The 18666-nt window shown below is 37.2% G+C and overlaps 1 long non-coding RNA gene across 1 annotated transcript; it reads right to left on the reverse strand.

Moving 5' to 3' along the window:
* Positions 1-4967: 4967 nt before the first annotated feature.
* LOC122771171 lies at positions 4968-17643 on the reverse strand. Its single transcript, XR_006360586.1, has 3 exons — positions 17375-17643; positions 12864-13012; positions 4968-5093 (listed from the first exon to the last, which is right to left on the reverse strand). It is a non-coding gene; the product is annotated as an uncharacterized LOC122771171 (long non-coding RNA).
* Positions 17644-18666: the final 1023 nt, after the last annotated feature.

The raw sequence follows: 18666 nt of genomic DNA on the forward strand, positions 1-18666 counted from the left end.
CTTTTACAACTCATACCTTTACAGGATCAGGTGTGATTGCCTTTATAGACAGATAGCAAATTATTCAAATTCCAATACCCGATACACAAGATATAGTATTTTCGCCTTCCCACAGTTTTGTATTCATACTACATAAAACAACACAGACTCCACTGTCCGTTCTGTTTCTTTGCAGCCGGTAACCTCAGACACAGCAGCTTCTTACAATCAAATATTAACCTCCTCATTCATTTTTCACACACAAACGGACTCTTTCCAGGTCAAATGCTGCACGCAAGAGACGGCGGAGATGCAACTTTCACCATCTGCTCCATCCCTTTACCTTCCTGGATTCTGTTTTTCTGACTCTGAGGAGGAAATAATCTTTGTGGGCAGCAAACGCATACTGTTAATGTGAAAATCACATCAGCCATTTGAGGAATGGCTAATGTGCTCTTGCTGTACCACAACATCGTAACTTAAGTTTCTGCAATGGAATACAAGCTATAAGGAAGTAAAGTCTCAGGTACTCTGACTACAATAACAAGTAAAGACATGACAAACAAAAGTCAAAACTCCAGTCCAGTCCAGTGCTGATTCTACCTTCTCTAAACATCACATCACCAGGGTTTTTGTGTTTTATTGAACCATGCAATACAGATCTATGAACTCAATGAATACTGTTATAGAAAGAAAAGCAACAAGGAGAGTTTGATTAAAAAGTAATACATTCCGAGGGCACTGCCAACTATGAGTTGATAGCACAAGTAAAATATTTGCCTAAGAAACGTCCTCAAAGGTCACCAACTGCAATGTTCGCCCACGACTTCAACAGAAACTCACACTGTGTGCATCCAGCTGATCTAATCCATAAACAGTCATTACTTATTAAAGATCTGACATGTCGTGCTGCTCACAGTCTGCACGGCCGCCCCACAACACACAACAAGAGCAAGCCATGCTGCAGGACAATGTTTATAATTCAAACAGACAAGTGAACTTCCTCTGGTGCACTGCAAGTCTGAGCTGATTCAAAGGTTATGTGTTTCCCAGAAAGTCTATTCTTTGTTCTGGATCAGTGGCTTTTGCCATGGTATTTATTTCATTTTGTCAAGCAAAATAACACATGTCATGCTGGTCACTGAAGTGTGATCTCTGGCTTATCCACTTCATAATTCAGCAGCTACAGAGTGAGATTAAGTTGGAGTGGAAGTTGGAGTCATGTTGATAAAAAGTGTACTCTACATGATTATACAGTATGTCATATACCATGTTACCCACTAGAAAATGGCCAGGATTTCTGAATAACCACTTAAAAATGCACAAGGACACATGTCAACACCATTTTCTTGGCAGAACTCGCACCTTAAGCAATTTGTTTTTTGCAAATATAAGGTTGGGACGCGAGTCATTTTCATAAGAAAACAAATCAAATATTATGAAATTCCTCATGCACATTATTGTGCAATCCATGCTACTTTGAGGGTTTGAGTGAATCTTTTGTTGTGTGAAGCAGTAGAAGATGGATGGACGGATGGATGGTCTCATTATCAACATATGTTCCACAGTCTTCAGCAGAAAGGGAAGTCGTGATATAAAAATCAGATCAGCAGCTCTTCCGGTCTCTGTGATGTGTTACAGTGCAGGAACTACATGGAAATAGTATGGTAAAAATTTAGTAATAGGGAGGTCATATTATGGCAATATACTAATAAAATATACAGATTTGTTACCAGATAACATCTGTAACAGTGTAGTAAAAAGGAGATAGGGTTATGATGATAATATATTAGTCTGTGTTCATGAGTTCAAGTTCTACATGAGCAAAATTCTTCTTTTCCTTATTTAATCAGAGTCCTTTTCAATCTGTATTCATACTTTCTTCTGAGTGTGTTTGTTCTACATGAAAACAAAATGACTTGTATATTATTTCCTACTTGGCAAATCTGATTCAGAATAATTATAGTACACCTTTAATCATTGATTAACCCATTCCTATTTAACAGAAGTTACCAAAAATAATAAAAGAATCACTCATGTACACGACATAATAGCCATGAGGATGTCACAACCATGCCTAATCATACCACAGGTCTAGACAACCTATACATTTTCTGGGTCGCTACGGCAACAGATATGCCAACAATGTCAGCGGTGCAAGGTCAGTGTGGTGGCATATGTGTTAGAGCTGCAGCGGAAACTGTTTCAGACGCCAAGTGACACTAGGTTAATCGGCTTGCTGACATTTTGACATCTGTGCCTCACAAATGTCATTAGAGGAGAGAGGGGACGGCCGTACACACACACACAAACACAAACACACAAAAAATAGTATCTTAGTGAGGACACTTAATGTATTCTATAGCCCCTAACCCTAACCCTTAACCTGTCCCTGACATGACAAAATAGTTCGCTGCTCTACCAGGTTCTGAGGATTTTCTCTGGACTTGGTGCTGCTCTGTGGTCATGGAAAAACCTTCACAACATATTGAAGCTTAATGACTTTGTCTCCCTGAGTGAGTTCAACACAGTGAACACACTTTTCTTTTGATTTGTACTGTTTTATAATAATAATAATAATAATAATAATAATAACTAGAAAATTGCGTGGTGAAATTTTGATCGTGCATGCATTTAGACAATGTAATATTTTTGTGTAAATCTCTTACAGCTGGTTGGACACTCCCCTCCCCCTCCCTGCAAGCGTCCAAAAAAAAGTACAAAACTTAAACTAAGGTTGTTTAAAATCCGTAGTAGATCAAAACTTTAGATGAGAAAAGTTCCAAGTCATGTGACCTGTTTGAGGTTTCAACCACGTCTCTACGTTAAAGTATGATGACACTGTGAGGCCGTTTTCTATTCATGTGTATGTGGAAATTCTTCGCAGTTTGTTGCGATTTTTGTTGCTATGGTTACATTCCTGTTCAAAGTGCACATTTTGATATAGGTTGTGAGGGGTTTTCTCAAAACTGCGGGACAAGTTTTGAAAAAAGAAGAAGAAACATGGAAGAATAACAATAGATGCTTGCTTTGCAATGCAAGCAGGCACTCTATAATAATACTAATGTATAATTCCATTACTTTGTTATGGTGAGTCTTCTTGGCCGGGTCTCCCTCAAAAGTATCAAAGAAAAAATATAAAATTTTAAAACTGATTTTCATTTCATTATCAATTAGAAATTCCACTGTTTGATCTGTACATTATCACAGTAAGTATCTTAGTTCCTATTTGTCTCGCGATACAGAAATTAGAACCCTGCAAACAGAAAAAAATGCCACACCAAAGTTGCCTTTTTGGAAAAACAGCAACATTACGATACATCTCTGTAAGGATCTGCAACTTACAAACAAAAATGTTTCCTTATTTGTGAGTTCAGACACTTTTTTCATTTATCTGTAATGACCGAGATGCCATTTCATTAATGTTTATATCTTGCTTTGAAATTTGTTCAATCATAAAATTAAACATTTAGTGAAAAGTGACACATTAACTTTTAACAAACCTTCCAACGTCACTTGTGCAAACACCTGAGCCCTCAAGCGTTACAGAGAGAACTGTTGGGGAAAATCCCTGCATACTCAAATTGACTTCCCTGTAAATTCATCCTTGGGTTGTTACAGCTTAAAATTTCAACACGGAGCTAAAGTCGGCATAGTTAATCTATCCAAATAATATTTGGATAGATTAACTAAAAAGACGGATTATTTTATGTTCAGATCCTCAGTAAAAACCTTTCAATATGAAGGCAGCAGACGTCAATGTATATTAACACCAGCAGGGAGGAAAATATGTTTAAATATCATACATTTGCTCTCATATTAAGTCAAATTGTAGATAGTGAGAGGCACCTACTCACATAGTCAGCCAAATATAATTAATCTGGAGCCACAAAACCCATTTGACCCATAACCTTGACCTTTTGTTGAGTGATGCATAAAAATATTACTTACAGAAGTACTTGTATGTCTCATCGATTTGCTCATAGGTGAGTCCCAGAGTGACCTCTCGTGGCAGCACAGGGGTGCGCAGCCAGTCGTCATTGTCATAGCCGAACACACTGTCCGCTCGAAGAGTGTAGTTGGGCCGAGCCTCTGATAACAGACTCACGATCTCCAACTCTGGCACGTCTGAACAAAGGTCTGAGTGTGTGTGTGTGGGTTTGTGGAAGAGGAAAGGAAACACAGAGAGGAAGGAGCACTTTAGTAACTATTACTTGACATATCACTTATAAAGGCACACTGCCCTCTGCTGACAAATGTGAGATGCTACATCATCGTCATTCTTCAAAAAATACCCCAAAAAATATACAGTTTTTTACTAATTTCCAGAGATAAATGTGTTATTCAATCATCAGATAGAGGATCTGAGTATACATGTGTCATTCCCACAACAACAGAAACGTTTGAAAAAAATAATAAGATTGACGAAATAAAAGCCCTACACTGCCCCACAACTTACTGAGTTTTGGTCAAGTTTTATGAGGAAAAGATCTGAAAAAGTCAAATAAATAAAAGAAAAACTGGTCAAATTTAATCCGACTCTGTAATAGAATGTGAATTAAACAAACATAGCAATATCATAATGATTTTAAGTGTATTCTTCATTTGACCAAGTAAACTGCCCTTTAAACTGCACACTGCTCAAAATTAGACATAGACCAATTAATTTGGGCAATGACACTTTTAACAATTGGCATCAGTTGATGATTATTCAATTAAAAGGCAATTATTACCTATGCACATCATTTTTAACATATACTGTAATCTACCTGTTGAAGTTGACACATCATGGCAGGGCCGTTGTTCAAGGTCCTTGAGTTTCCCAGGTGGAGCAAACTGAAGAGGCTGGGGCTCCACATCCAGGGCCCCCGGCGCCTCCTCCCGCCCCCCATGGAGGGAGAAGAAAGACTGACGGTCCAGGTGAGCCTGTGGTGGCCAGGAGCGAGGAGAAGGAGAGGATGAAGCGGAGGCAGGGTGGGACAGCTCGACTGGGGCTGAAGGGTTCAGGGTGAAGACAAATGCAAAGCTTGGTGTGCCACTGTGGGACTGAGGCCCCCTGGTGGCTCAGGGAGAACGTTTCCAGGGCATCAGACTCTGGCCGGCTGAGAATACGACTAAGAAAATAAAAAGGACAGACAAAAAAGGAAGAAGAAAAGATTTAGTTTGTTGTTAGTTAGTGCCACAAAAACTAAATGAAGTCAAAATGTCACTCAAACCCTTTCACATCTGCCTGGTTTTTCTTTGTCTCTTCTAATTGTTACATTATAATTAGCAAATAAAGTAATAATTCATTATTATACCAAACAGCAAACTTTAGTGACATAAAGTACCATCAGTATGCACAGTCACTACCTTTCCTTCATTTAAAACCGTAAATAAGTGAGTGTAAATAAATACTCCAACCTGAACTTGTTACCTCAGCTTCTAGAACATCTAATTATGTAACCAAATGTGATTCATTTATTTTTCATAAGATCGAAACTCTCCCCAATTTCCAATAACCTTTTGTCAGACAGAAGAACCTTTGAGTAAAAAACAAAGCAGGGCCGAGCCTCCAGTCTGTTTCAGGGTCACACGGATGAAGTTACAAGAGCCTGAAGAAGCACACGGATCGAGTTCCTCTGCATAAATGTAACACATCTATAAACACACACAACAAGAGGTACTGTACGTGTGTATTTAAAATACACACAAAAAGTCTTATTTCACACTGTAAGCATATGTACAGACACAATGTACCATACTGCATGTGGCTTTGATTCATAATGTATATGGAATTGTACAGTATATACTGCATGATATCAACACTCAACAGCCACTTTATTAGGTACACTTTTCAATTACAACAAAATGCATCGAAATGGGACTGAAAGGTGATTTAACTGACTTTAAACGTGTCATGGTTGTAAGTATTTCACCAACTGCTGAGCTATCGGGTTTCCCCACACATCTCCAGGTTTTACAGAGAATGAAAAACACCCAGTTAGTGGCAATTCTCAGGGTGAAAATGCCTTATTGATGTGAGAAGTCAGAAGATAATGGCCAGATTGGTTTGAAATGATTGACAGGCAACAGTAACTGGTAATAATATCTCCAATAACCACGACTAAGGTAAGCAGAAAACTATCACTGAACACCTCGAAGCAGGTGGACAACAGCAGCAGAAGACCACACCCACATCATTCGGTGTTATGTCTACCTAATAATGCGGCAGGTGAGTGTACATTACTATCTCGTGCTTGATAAATGAATGGCCTCAGGTGGACAAAGAGACTTTTAGAAAACCTAGCACACTGTTGACAACATGTTCCTGCAAACCCCTTCTTCTGTATTGGTTGTCATTGGTTCCCTGTGTAGTGATCGAGGCCATCTTGCAGACCCGTCACTGCCACTATCTGAATAATTCCAACTGCAAGCTGTTGCATTCCCCTGCAACCAATTTCATGTGTGCTCATTTGGGCAATAAGCCCATGAGACAGAGTTATGGAGCCTTATAAAATATCCATTGAGTGGCAGTTCTCTCAGCAAAGACGCCTTGTTGATGCCAGAATGATAATCCTTTTGGGTTCATAAGAAGTGTATTTATTTTTTTCTACTGGCAATTTTGAAAGATTACATTTTCATTCACAATAAAATGATTTCAATTTGGACATAAGGCTATGCAAGTTAAACATAGCATTTGTTATGTAGTAAATTGAGTTGAGTTGGTTGATCTAAGTGAATCAAACCTCTAATATTTTATTGTTATTGTTGTTTTGATTTTGTGTTTTTTTTGCTAATGTTTTTCCCTCAGATTGAGCTCCCGAGAGAGTCTCAGGGATGTTATTTATTGTTATTTATGTTATGTTCATGTCTGTCTTTAGTCTGTTGGCTGTTTTACCTTTCACACTAACTGCATCCAACCTCAACAGTATGTTACACATTTTGCACTTCAGCCTAATTTCTTGTAAATTTGATTCATTAAATCTTTTGTTGGTTTTTTTATGACACAATACTTATTATCAACTTTTTGCATCTTGCACCTGGCAAATACATATATATAACAAAACAACTCATTTAAAAAACAGAAAGTCAAAACTAATAAAAAACTAAAACTAATGAAAAATCCAAAACTAGTATAACCTTGCAGAGGACCCCACCAGCCACTTTATTAGGTACACATAATACTGTGCATAAAACAAGTAAAAACAAATTAATTCATAAATGATCTGCCTTTCCTTAATAAGAAGTGTCACTTATCAATACAGAGATAAGAAAGATTTCCTCATGAACTGACATCACATAGAGGTTGCTAGTAAAGAAAAAAAAAGGAGACTTGATGCTTCACCCATTTATTACAGTCAATAAAATATGCCAGCCAGAGGGCAAAGGGTTAGGTCCCTTTTCAATAACAGCTACTAAACTAGACAGCCATGATAAGTAAGTACAGAGCGGGCACATGCACATGACATACACAGCTGATGACTGCAGCTGTGTACACATCATAACACACCCACATCTTTACCTGTGTGAAGTAAAGCCCCCAGCACTAATATCACCATCACCCGTCACCTCTACTGCTTTCCTCTATTCACCACAGCAAAATCCAATTAGCCAAGTCCAACTTAAAACTAACTCAAATTGCAGTGAAAATGTGCTTAATTGTCCTCTTTGTAAATTAATTTCATACATAATCCTTTTGGGTCCATATGAGGTGGATTTATTTTTTCTCTGCCAGCAATTCTGAAAGTTCTATTTATTTTCATTCATAATAAAATGTTTTCAACGTGTTTTTCTTTAAAATGTGGGACATAAGTCTATGCAAGTTAAACATAACGTGTTATGCTTTTGTCCATTCTGCACCTTTTGCATGGAATATGTTGCAGAAAGACTGGAAACTAACTGAGTTAATTTCATTGAATGCTTTCAAATCTTAACAGAGTTCTGAAGGCCGACTCCTCAACATGCACTTCATAATGTGCTTGTAAATTCAATCTAAATTCCTTTATTTGTTTTCCGTTTGTGTTTTAACTGTGTAAATGTGTAACTGTTGAGTGTATCTTGGCCAGGACTCCCTTGAAAAAGAAGTTCTTAATCTAAATGGGATTTTTCTGGTTAAATAAAGGTGAAATAAAAATGACCTTTTTGCATCTTGCACCTGGCAAATACTCCACATTCCAAAAAAACTAATATAAACTAAAATAAAACTGAGCATTTCCAAAAAAAATAAAAACTAATAAACCATCTAAAACTAAACTAATGAAAAATCCAAAACTATTGTAACCTTTTAACCATTGCTGACAATTAAACTTTAATCAGCAAAGAGCAAAGGTTCTCTCACTTGCCACAGACAAGTTTGAGTAAAAAATTATCCATTTCACATGCATTCAAAACAAAAGCTATGGTTAAAAGCTATTAAAAAAAAGGCTTGTCCAAGCATGTCATGTTAGCACATCAGTTCTCTGTCATGTTCAATTTAGCAGTAAGTGAAACACACAGTTGGTTAGTTAACCATGCAGCCAAGTGAGACCCCATCAGTCACTTAGGGGCAACGCAAGGGATTGTGGTTATTAGCCATCGCTCCCTCCCTTTATGTTCTCGCCTTTTATACGTCCGTTGCTCGGCATTATGCCAGAGGGGAAACAAACCCAAACAGTCAGCTGAGTGATCAGCAGGAGCATCATTCATTCATTCATACAGAACATAATGGAAGTGCAGATCCCATTAGCATACCATGTTCACAAAGAGCAAGAGCAGGGGGGAAAAATGAGCAAAATGGACTTAAAATGCCAGAGGAGATTGTTTTAAGTTAACTGTAACCAGAATAAATGTGACAATAATGCCTTTTACTACTGGCTTCATGTCACGTCGATACTTTTATTCATTCTTTAGTGGAGCAGATATCCTCCCTCTGACCTTGGAGCCTGGACTAAACCTGAACTGAAGTAAGGTAAAGGGTGTTTGAAAAGCTCAGTGTTGGGTCTCTCTGCAAACAACGTCCTTCCTGGAGGGTGTGTACGTGAGCAGACGCACACATGAGTTAAAGTGAGAGGGAGGGAGTCAGGCGGGGGAGGGAGAGTGGACGTCTGCACTGACGGGGGTTGATAGAGGGTAGCATTTGAGACATGGGTTACTGAGACGAGATAAAAGTCATTAACATGTGCTGTGAAGTCTGCCGGGGGTCAGACAGAATCAGACAAACGGTGCTGTGAGGATCGGAAAACTGGAAAGATCGACAAATTCATTTGTGCAGCAAAGTTCACATTTTCTGTTGTGGCTGGGACAGAACAACAGTGTGAGTTTACTACAATTATGACTTAAAATCAAATGTAGTTGAGCAAAGGTACATTTAGTGAGTGCTTTTTAGAAGTGAAAATCATGTCTTATGTCAGTTTAGTATGGAATTAAAACAGGGCTGTACCATTTGTGTAGAATATCTTTTTTTTTCTGATCAATAAATTGTGATTATGATTTAACTTAAGTCAAGGTTCAGTTCAATAATTAAGGTGTTATAGATTTAAAACAAGATGGAGCATTACCACATAAGATACCATCGAAATAGTAACTACTACACTCTAATGCAGGGTTTTTAAACTCAAATGACCCTGGGGTCACTGAGCATCTAGTCTGGCCAGAATAAGGCAACTATTCCGTAGTTGTATGTGGCCGATATGAGTTTAAAATTATATCACAAAATTCCATCATGATATCACAATGAAAATATAGCTGTGTCCCTGTTGATATGGAACGACGCATAGCTCACAAAATAACATGCATTAATAACTCGATATAAATGAAGTAGACTGGAGGGCCGCATTGGGAATCCGCAGGCCACAAGTTTGAGAACTCTGCTCTAATGCAAGGATGATGACTTGAATGTCTTCATTTTCTGCAGTATTGGACATTACACTTTCTAATGGCATAGAACAGAGAACAGTTAAACTGCAGACTTTGTGATTTAATAATTGTTCAGGTCATATATTTTGTAATAAAACAGTACTTTTTCCTATTGTTTGTATCATTAACTTTAACCAAATACATGTCAGCATACCCTTTACTTGTTCTTCAGATGATATTTAAATATAGAAAAACAACCAACTGCCTCTGTATACTGCATCCATTTTATGAGCTGGTTGACATATGATATTGGATCTGCAAAAGGGTCTAATTTGACAGGTGTGCTTTAATATGACGAGTGGTTGTGTGTCATTACATGTGAAAGACCAGTCGTAACAAATGTAATTTCCTGTGAAGGATTAATTACATATCCATCTAATTTAATAGAATCTATATAATGCAAATGAGGGAAAGCATAATTTCCCCCTGACTTTTATGTGACCAAAAAAATCCTTCTCTCATTATTCTGGCATTTAGCAAATAGAAATAATTTTGGTAATCCTAACGGACTTAAATCAGGAAAAGTGACTGTCTGATTTCATGTCAGACAGTGAGGGGAAGAAAAGCATATGCGTCTTTTTATATAGTGTATGTAAACTTCTGGTTTCAAGTGTATCTGTGGAAAATGACAAGATTGGAACATCATCCGACAGGAATAAATATTTGAGCCTAATCAGCCGAGAGAGGATAAGATGATCACCCAGCAGTGGATCTATTGTATGTGAGTGCAAGGAAATAAGTGGACGTGCATTTGCTCACAATCGGAGTCCACAAATAACCCACAATACAACCTGCTTGCACACACACACACACAAACGCAAGCACAGTCCTCATCACGAGACATTTTATGGACCAATCTGACAGCAGCGCAACGTTTGACAGGTAATGTGCATCTTTATAAAACTGGCAATCAATGCAATATTCTGATGTCCGGGTTCTTATTATAGATTGTTTATTGAAAATCTTTCCTGTAAAATGTTGAGACTAAAATAGTGGGGTTTCCCTGAAAAACACTGAATTAACAGCACTTTATTTCACCAAATCACAATTAAATTAAAAGCTATGCACATATAGTTTAAAATTGTGCCTCGTCAATAAGCGTCTCAGATCAGTTATTATCTCATAAAAACACTGTGTTCTCATTAATACAAATGACAGGTGCTCTGAACTGCTGCCACCCTCCATAGCATTGAATTAGAAGATAAGTTAACAATTAACAAGCCAAGTCATACGCCATGTCAAGTTACCACAAAGAGACAAGTTTATTAGGCATTTTGTGATATCAGTCATAAAGGTGACTCTGAAGTTAGCACGCGAGAGTTGACAATTTCAAACTCCCTCACGAGCAGTCAGTCAAGCCGGGTCTTGACTGTCAAGGGTCTTTATTCAGAGGTTACATGGGCTGATATCTCTTAAATGATTTAATGAAAAATAGTTTTTTCAACAGACAAAAGGTCTGTGCAACACAAGCACAAAGCCAGCATGGTGACAAAAGCAGGATGTGATGTCAGACACAAAACAAATATTGAGATTTGCCACATTATAGTGTGCTTTAAAGGTACAGCAGATGGACCTGTACAGACCAAGCAGCTTATATGGACAACAGATGATTACGCACCAATAATTAATCCTATAAAAAGCTAGTTAGGCTTCAAATCTGAAGACAAAAGTGAGGATGTATATACATCGACAAAACAGGCGTGGGAAACAACAGGCCGGTGTACAGGAGTCCTTAATAGTAGCAAGAATGTCACCCTGACAACTGCAAGAGCTAAATCTGGACAGTAACTTCACATAGAAAGAAAGTGGTCCTAAAAAATCCAAAATACCTGTCAGTCACTTTGTAAACTCAACATTTAGCACTTTAAATATGCTCTTCTATGGGAAATGAAAACATCTTGTATCCATCCAACTTAATCCCCATTAAGATTTAGGCAAGAATAACAGCTATTCATGCTCAAGAGTTAAGAATAAGGTGAGTCAAGCTGCTGAGTTTCTGACAGCCATGACCTTTCAAACTGAAAGACTACTGAGAGAGTCCAGGTTAAGATTAATGAATCCACACTGTATGTTACCATCAGAAATAATCCAAAGCCTGCTTTGTGCCTCCAGTTAGTCCAGTTAGCAGGATTTATTGTGGCTTTAAAATACACCATTATGTTCATGGTACAATAAAAGGACAGATAGTGAAGAAGATTTCAGGAAAACATTTGAATCTTGAAGGAAAACATTTGAATCTTACTCAATGGCTTTAATATCCTGAAATACATGCTTGTTGTCTTTTAATCATTTTTGAATCTGACCCCTATTTCCTGACCTAAGCACTTTTCTCCAGTCTCTGAATATGTAACTAAAAAGAAACTAAAAGGAACCAAAACCATGAGCTGAAGTGTCACACTCAGCTGTAATACATTCATTGTGTAGTTACTGTGTCTTTGTGACACACACACACAGATTTCTGCATGCACATGAGGCCCAGTAACAATTCTAAATCCTACCTGAGATAATAACCTGTTTCACTGTGAAAAGTGGTTGTGTTTAACAAGCAGAAAAGACAAAACAGTTATTCTACATATGCAGTATAAACCCCTCCAGTCAGAACAACCAGCTGTTGTCTATACATGATTTATAACGCACTGGTGTCTAATATTATATGTAATATTAGACAACTTCTCACATGATATGTGTGATCTATGTATGCATTTGGTCTAATATTGACTACAGAAGCAGCAGAATGTAAAACAAATACAAAGTAAATAAATAAAGCAGGATGTCAGGACGTCAGAGGGTCTGAGAGAGCACACACTGGGTAAATCACGTGGATTAAAGCTAGTGTTTACATATGTAAGTAATAGGTGGAAAAACAAAAATAAAAGCCTCTTGCTCGATCAGGGCCAATCAATACTGGCAACAGAAATAGAGACACCATGCTAAAAATGCTAATAACACTGAATGAGCCCACCAGTTTTAGTGTTCATTTAAAAAAACATAAAAAATACTTTACTCACTGTGCTGCTGCTGCAGGTGTTTTCTTAGCATACGATGGTCTGTGTGTAGGAGAGGTAGTGAAGTCAGTGTATCCCCCATCAAATAATAAAACAACCTCTGCTGCTAATGCTGCTTCACCGGCCGGCTTCTGCCCTGTGCTGAGTGCGTCCTGTCAGGACAAAAAAAAAGAGGGTGTGAGAGCAACAGTGAGGCGGGGAGGAGGTGGAGCTGAAGGAGGAGTGAGAGGAGGAGGAGTAAAGACATGCTGGTAAGACCGGGCAATAATTCATAAACAATATATACAGCTATATACTTTACTTCAATATCAATATTACAAAGGTTTGGAACACACATACATACATATATATATACACATATAAATATATATTATGTTTATGCACTGTGCAACTGTGAGACAACACAACTCCCTTGTTAGACTTAGAACTTGTCCTTTGTCTAGCTCCTTTTTATTCCACCCTGCGCTGTTGTTTTATTTGCATTTTTAGTTATTATTTCAAAGTTGAAACAGGGTTTTAACCTCTCGACTCTATAGCCTTTTCCTAATTTATTCCAACCTGTGTTGTATTTTACTGTTATATTTGCATCTTTGCTTTGATGTGTTGTGTTTTATTGTTATATTTGCTTTTATTGTGAAGCACTTTGAACTGCAAGTGTTTGAAATGAAATGTAAACTCAGGAGAAAAAAATATAATTTGGCACAGAATAAAAGGAACTATCCGTCCAAATCCAACCGCACCACATTTTTCATCACCATGCCCTCCTTTCCATGCGTCCCATCAACTTCAACCCCTCTCATGTCACATGACGAACATGCAAAATACATTACCAAAAAAACAATTATTGTATAAATGATATAACAGAAATAAAGATTAATTTAATACCTTTACAATTGTTAAATCATATTTTTAAGTCAAAAAATATTCATATACAAAAATACGAAATGGCTATAAAAGCAGGGGTCTGCAACATGTGGCTCAAAAGCCGCACGTGGCTCTTCAATGCCTCTGCAGTGGCTCTCTGTAGCTTTGAAAAAAAATTGTTCATCTTTATTTTCTTTCTTTCATTCAAATTGAACACTTATTTTTTTAGGTATCAAGGCGATAAATGAAAGTGGTTCAATAAAATATGCGTCAAATCCTGCATCTGCGTCAAAATGTGATATTGATAAACAAACCATGTTTTTTTATATATATATCTACATATAAAACGTGGCTCCAGATTTACATTAATTTGGGTGGAGAAGAGACAAAAATGGCTCTTTTAACACTTAAAGGTTGCAGAGCTGTTATTAATGACTCATCAAAAAAAAAAACTGAATGAAGGAATCACTCAGGTTGGGTGCAGCATTGTGTAACACGACTCCTCCCCCTCCGGGTCGGGCGAGCAGTTAGTCAGCGACGGCAAAGGGAGGAGGTTTGAGGTGTAACCGCAATACTGTGACATCATGTTACACTTTGCTTAAGGTTATCACGTCTCCAGAATCTCATATTCTCCCGTGCCTTGACCAGGTGACTGTGATGCAGGAGCAGGTCAGGATTTACCACTTCCTAATACGTGCACATGCACACTCATTTGCATCAGTCACTGTAAAGCTGGGATAAAATTGAATACGATACCTCAGCATTCATCACAAGCACAATCTCTACACCACTGGTGTCACACACAGTAAGAAGCTACATCAAAATGTGGCAATTTGTTACTTTGGCATTTCTAATCCTAATTTTTTTTTACACTAGTAAAACACTCATGTTCACACAGGTCTGATAAATCTGGCTTAATGTAATGTTAGGGACAAAAATCACACTGTTCTGCTTCATTCAAAACAACAATTAAAAACAGTTTAAACACATGCAGACAATGTCTTCCCTTGTGTAGTTTCATTGCCACACAACAACAGCTTATAATGTTCAGTATGTTTTTAGGAAGTGTTCACCAAAAAAGGCCTTTTACTTACTTACTTACTTACTTACTTACAAATCTTCCACTTGTTCTAAAATAGAAGCATAATGTCTGCCTACTCTGGTTCCTAACATGAAGCCTGATATAGTCATGATATAACAGCTCAAATATTCAGTTACATCACACAAGATGATGTATGAAAATGCCTCAACTTATCTGAAGTCTCTCAACTGAATCGCTATTTAAAAAGAAAAATATGTGTTTCTGCCAGAGGCTTTTGTTTATCTGTTTCTCTGAATAAACATGAGAGTTACATGATCAGAAGAGTCCAGGAATCGTTCCAGCAATTACAGGTCTGGACAAACTAGCAACGTCAAAAACAAACTAAATGAAATAAATTCTAAATTGAAATAAAATTTTCAATTCTCTATTAAAGCTCCAGTGAGGGACTTCTTTCGCCTATATTCCAACCGTTCTCTTTCGACATTCGTTTTAGTGCCTCACGACCACACTTGTAGGTTAAGTTAATTCCTTAACCTAAAGGTCTATATTTTGAAACTTTGTTTCACCTCACTAATGTTTAGAGAACCTGGGATAATTCTTTAACTTTACGTTTGCCGTCTCACTTTACTAGTTTAGCTGTTACGCTTTCACCTTCCCTCCTCTGTCACTGTGATGTAAAACGCATGTCTGTGTCACCACAGACATGGAAACAAAACATTACTAGTGAAAAGCTAAGAGAGTCATTATGTGAATTAATTAGACAATAATTTAAATGTAATAGACATTAAAATAACTAGAGTTATTAAACTTTTCAGTATCACTTCTCAAATCTTAAGTGTCAAAGGAAGGAGGAAAGGCAAAGACAGGCCGAGACAGAATTCCTCCTACAATAGTCATACTAATCATGTGCTTCTTACTTCATGATAAACACAGATTTATAGTTGAAGTTTGTGTTTGCAGTGTGTTAAGCACAGTCTTTGTCAGTACGTTAAATCTTAGCTGTGTTGAAGTCACAGTGAATAATGTGCAGTGGTTCACACACAAAGGTCCCATTCATTTCCCAGCAGAGTACAGTAACCTATGTGCACACAAAGAGAAGTGTACACCTTCTGTCGGCCTGTGCGCACTCTCTGAATCTGCGGGGTAAATTAAAGTATACACAGGTTATTGTTTGTACCTCCTGCAGGATGCACAAGGACATTTTATTTTAACCTCAAAGCAGTGGAGTCACAAGTGTTCTCGACAGAGGAGGCTTTTTTATATATATGAAAGGCACCATTTGTTCTCTGACATTTTGTTTTCTGTCCCTGAGTTTCCGGCTTTGCTTTATCTTTGTCTGACAAAAGCAAGTTACAAACGTCCATATAAATACAAATATTATTATTACAATACAGTTAAACCCATGTATCTAACTCACTGAACTACTGCTGCTCAGCTATTTTCCTATAGTTTAATAGTGGTGAGGCTTTTTATGTTTGTGTGGAACACCCTCCCATTGATCTTAGAACAGCTACCACCATTGAAATAAAGAAACATAAACACTTGTTTTTTCTTTTTTGTAATGTGGCAATTCATTTACATCACTATCTCGGTACCATATTTTATTACTATTATTTATTATTTATTAATATTAATTATTGTGGTCTGCTTTAATTTTATTGTTTTTATTAATCCATTGCATTTTATGTGACTGTGTAAAGCACATTCAGCTGCATCACTACATTAAATGCATTATTATTATTATTATTATTATTACCATCATTATTATTCAGAATCTGAACGTAACTAAAACCTGCGCAAAATTAGAAAATGTTTGCACAGGTTTTCCAGTGCAAGCATTTACAAATTATAGAAATGTAAGAAAATAAAGGATGAATGTAAATATGTTAAAATGAAACTATCCTAAATCCTAAACTAACTGAGAAAGACAGTCACACACAGACATATTGCATATGTCCTGAACTATGAAAACATGATTGATTAAGTGATTAAAAGAGATGTAAACAATGTAGTAGAAGTATATAGACTAGATCAAAATATCTAGTCTAGCAACATTTAAAACGTGATGGCAGATGGATAGAAACTGTTTCTGAGTCTGTTTGTCTTAGTCTTCTTGGATCAAACAGTGTGTGTCCAGGGTAAATCAGGGTGGTTGTTGTTATTACTAAACGCCTCATTTTCGTCGTTCATCTCATTTGTTCACTTTTCTGGTTTCTGGGTATTTTTTAGTGTGAACACAAAGAGTAATGGAAAACGAGTGTCAACGTCTTTATATGTGCACGCAAACTTGTAAAGACTTACTGTATAAAGGTTAAAACAGCACAATTATGAGCAATTCATTCATGTCTCATTACCAAAGACCAATGATTAATGTGTGACTCCAGTGAAGGAGCAGCTACCTACACAGTCCATGTTTGGTTCACTTTAATAGCAACATTAACACTTCCACCACAGACGGATATCCCACCCTGCTACTCATGCTCCTGCTGCCGCTGAAGGAGTGGAAATTTCCCCTCACCAAGTTTGGACAGAAACAAACAGCAGAGCTGTGTGACAAGTGACAGCGACATGAGCGAAGAAAGAGGCGAAAAACAGGTTCAAAACTTACATGTTTGTTTGACTTGTGTCTCTGTTCAAGGTCGTTAATGTCGGCGGCGCCGGAGAGAGACCTGCCCTCAGCAAACTTGAAGCTCAGCTGTCAAAGTGGCTCCTCGCTGTTGCTGTTGCTGCTGCTGTGTTCCATTTGGTCATCGCTTGACCGCGAGGCATCATGGGACATGTGGTTCTGTCTTCAAACTCGTTTTTCCCAGCAGCAAACGTCAAGAAAAGTCTAGTTTTTTTTAACCCTTAAACACACCAAGACACATTTTTGTGTTTTTGGATTTTAATTTCTAGAATATGTTGTCATTTTTTTCATGCATAAAATGTATGCCAGATTTTTCATGTATGTTTTAATTTTAGTCCATTGTCCACGACATTAACTAAAATACTCACACTAACACCACTAAGCACAAAAATGTCCTCATTGAAACTCGTTCAAATCACTATTGTTGATGCATCATGATAAAAACATTCCAATTTAAGGGTTAAAAACTTCAACTAAAAATTCATTAATGTTTGATATGTATGATAAGGACTGATGTTGGTTTGAATTTTTTTATTATTATACAATTTGTATAGCTTAATTTTTGGTCCTCTAGGTGTGTTAGCGTAACTTTTTTGATGGCACTTCTAAGGGTTAATGACAATATAGTATTTTTGTTTGTTTTGTTTTGTGCAGCAAAGTATAATACTTTAAACAAAACATGGTAAATTAAATCTTTCAGGTTTTAAAATAGACTTTAAAAAGGTGAAATAATACGAAAATGTACTCAATCATAATAATGTGACCTTTGTAGTGTTATATTCCCTCATGTGGAAATAGAGTAAGGGTCGATACCAGCAACTGGTCACATGCAGTGTATTTTAGGCCAGAGAAATCACGTCACACACCCTGTGGATATTTTCGGTTGACAATCTGACACAGATCACACTGTTACATACACACATGGCGACAGATCATATAATCTGCCAGTTTACACATTAAAATAATAAGACTGACTCTTTCTATGAAATATGGCAACAGCTCATTGGCTAAACGGAAAATCTCACATGATTCTACAGTATGTTGTGTGCTTTTATGTATAAAGCAATTATTGGTCTGCTCCTGTTTAATGTCTGTGTGTGCGTTATGCAGAAATGTACTGATAAATATTATCTGTGTTCTAAAGACTTTTGCTTTTGCTTTTGCTTTCTGTATAGTCTGCAGCATTCACTGAGCTGCTGGTGTTCCATTTATTTATTATTTAAGTCTGATGTCATTTGTAAGTATGTTTGTGGTGTGTGTGTTTGAAAGTCTGT

The sequence above is a fragment of the Solea senegalensis genome, linkage group LG6 (genome assembly GCF_019176455.1).
Source record: "Solea senegalensis isolate Sse05_10M linkage group LG6, IFAPA_SoseM_1, whole genome shotgun sequence".
Lineage (NCBI taxonomy): Eukaryota > Metazoa > Chordata > Actinopteri > Pleuronectiformes > Soleidae > Solea > Solea senegalensis.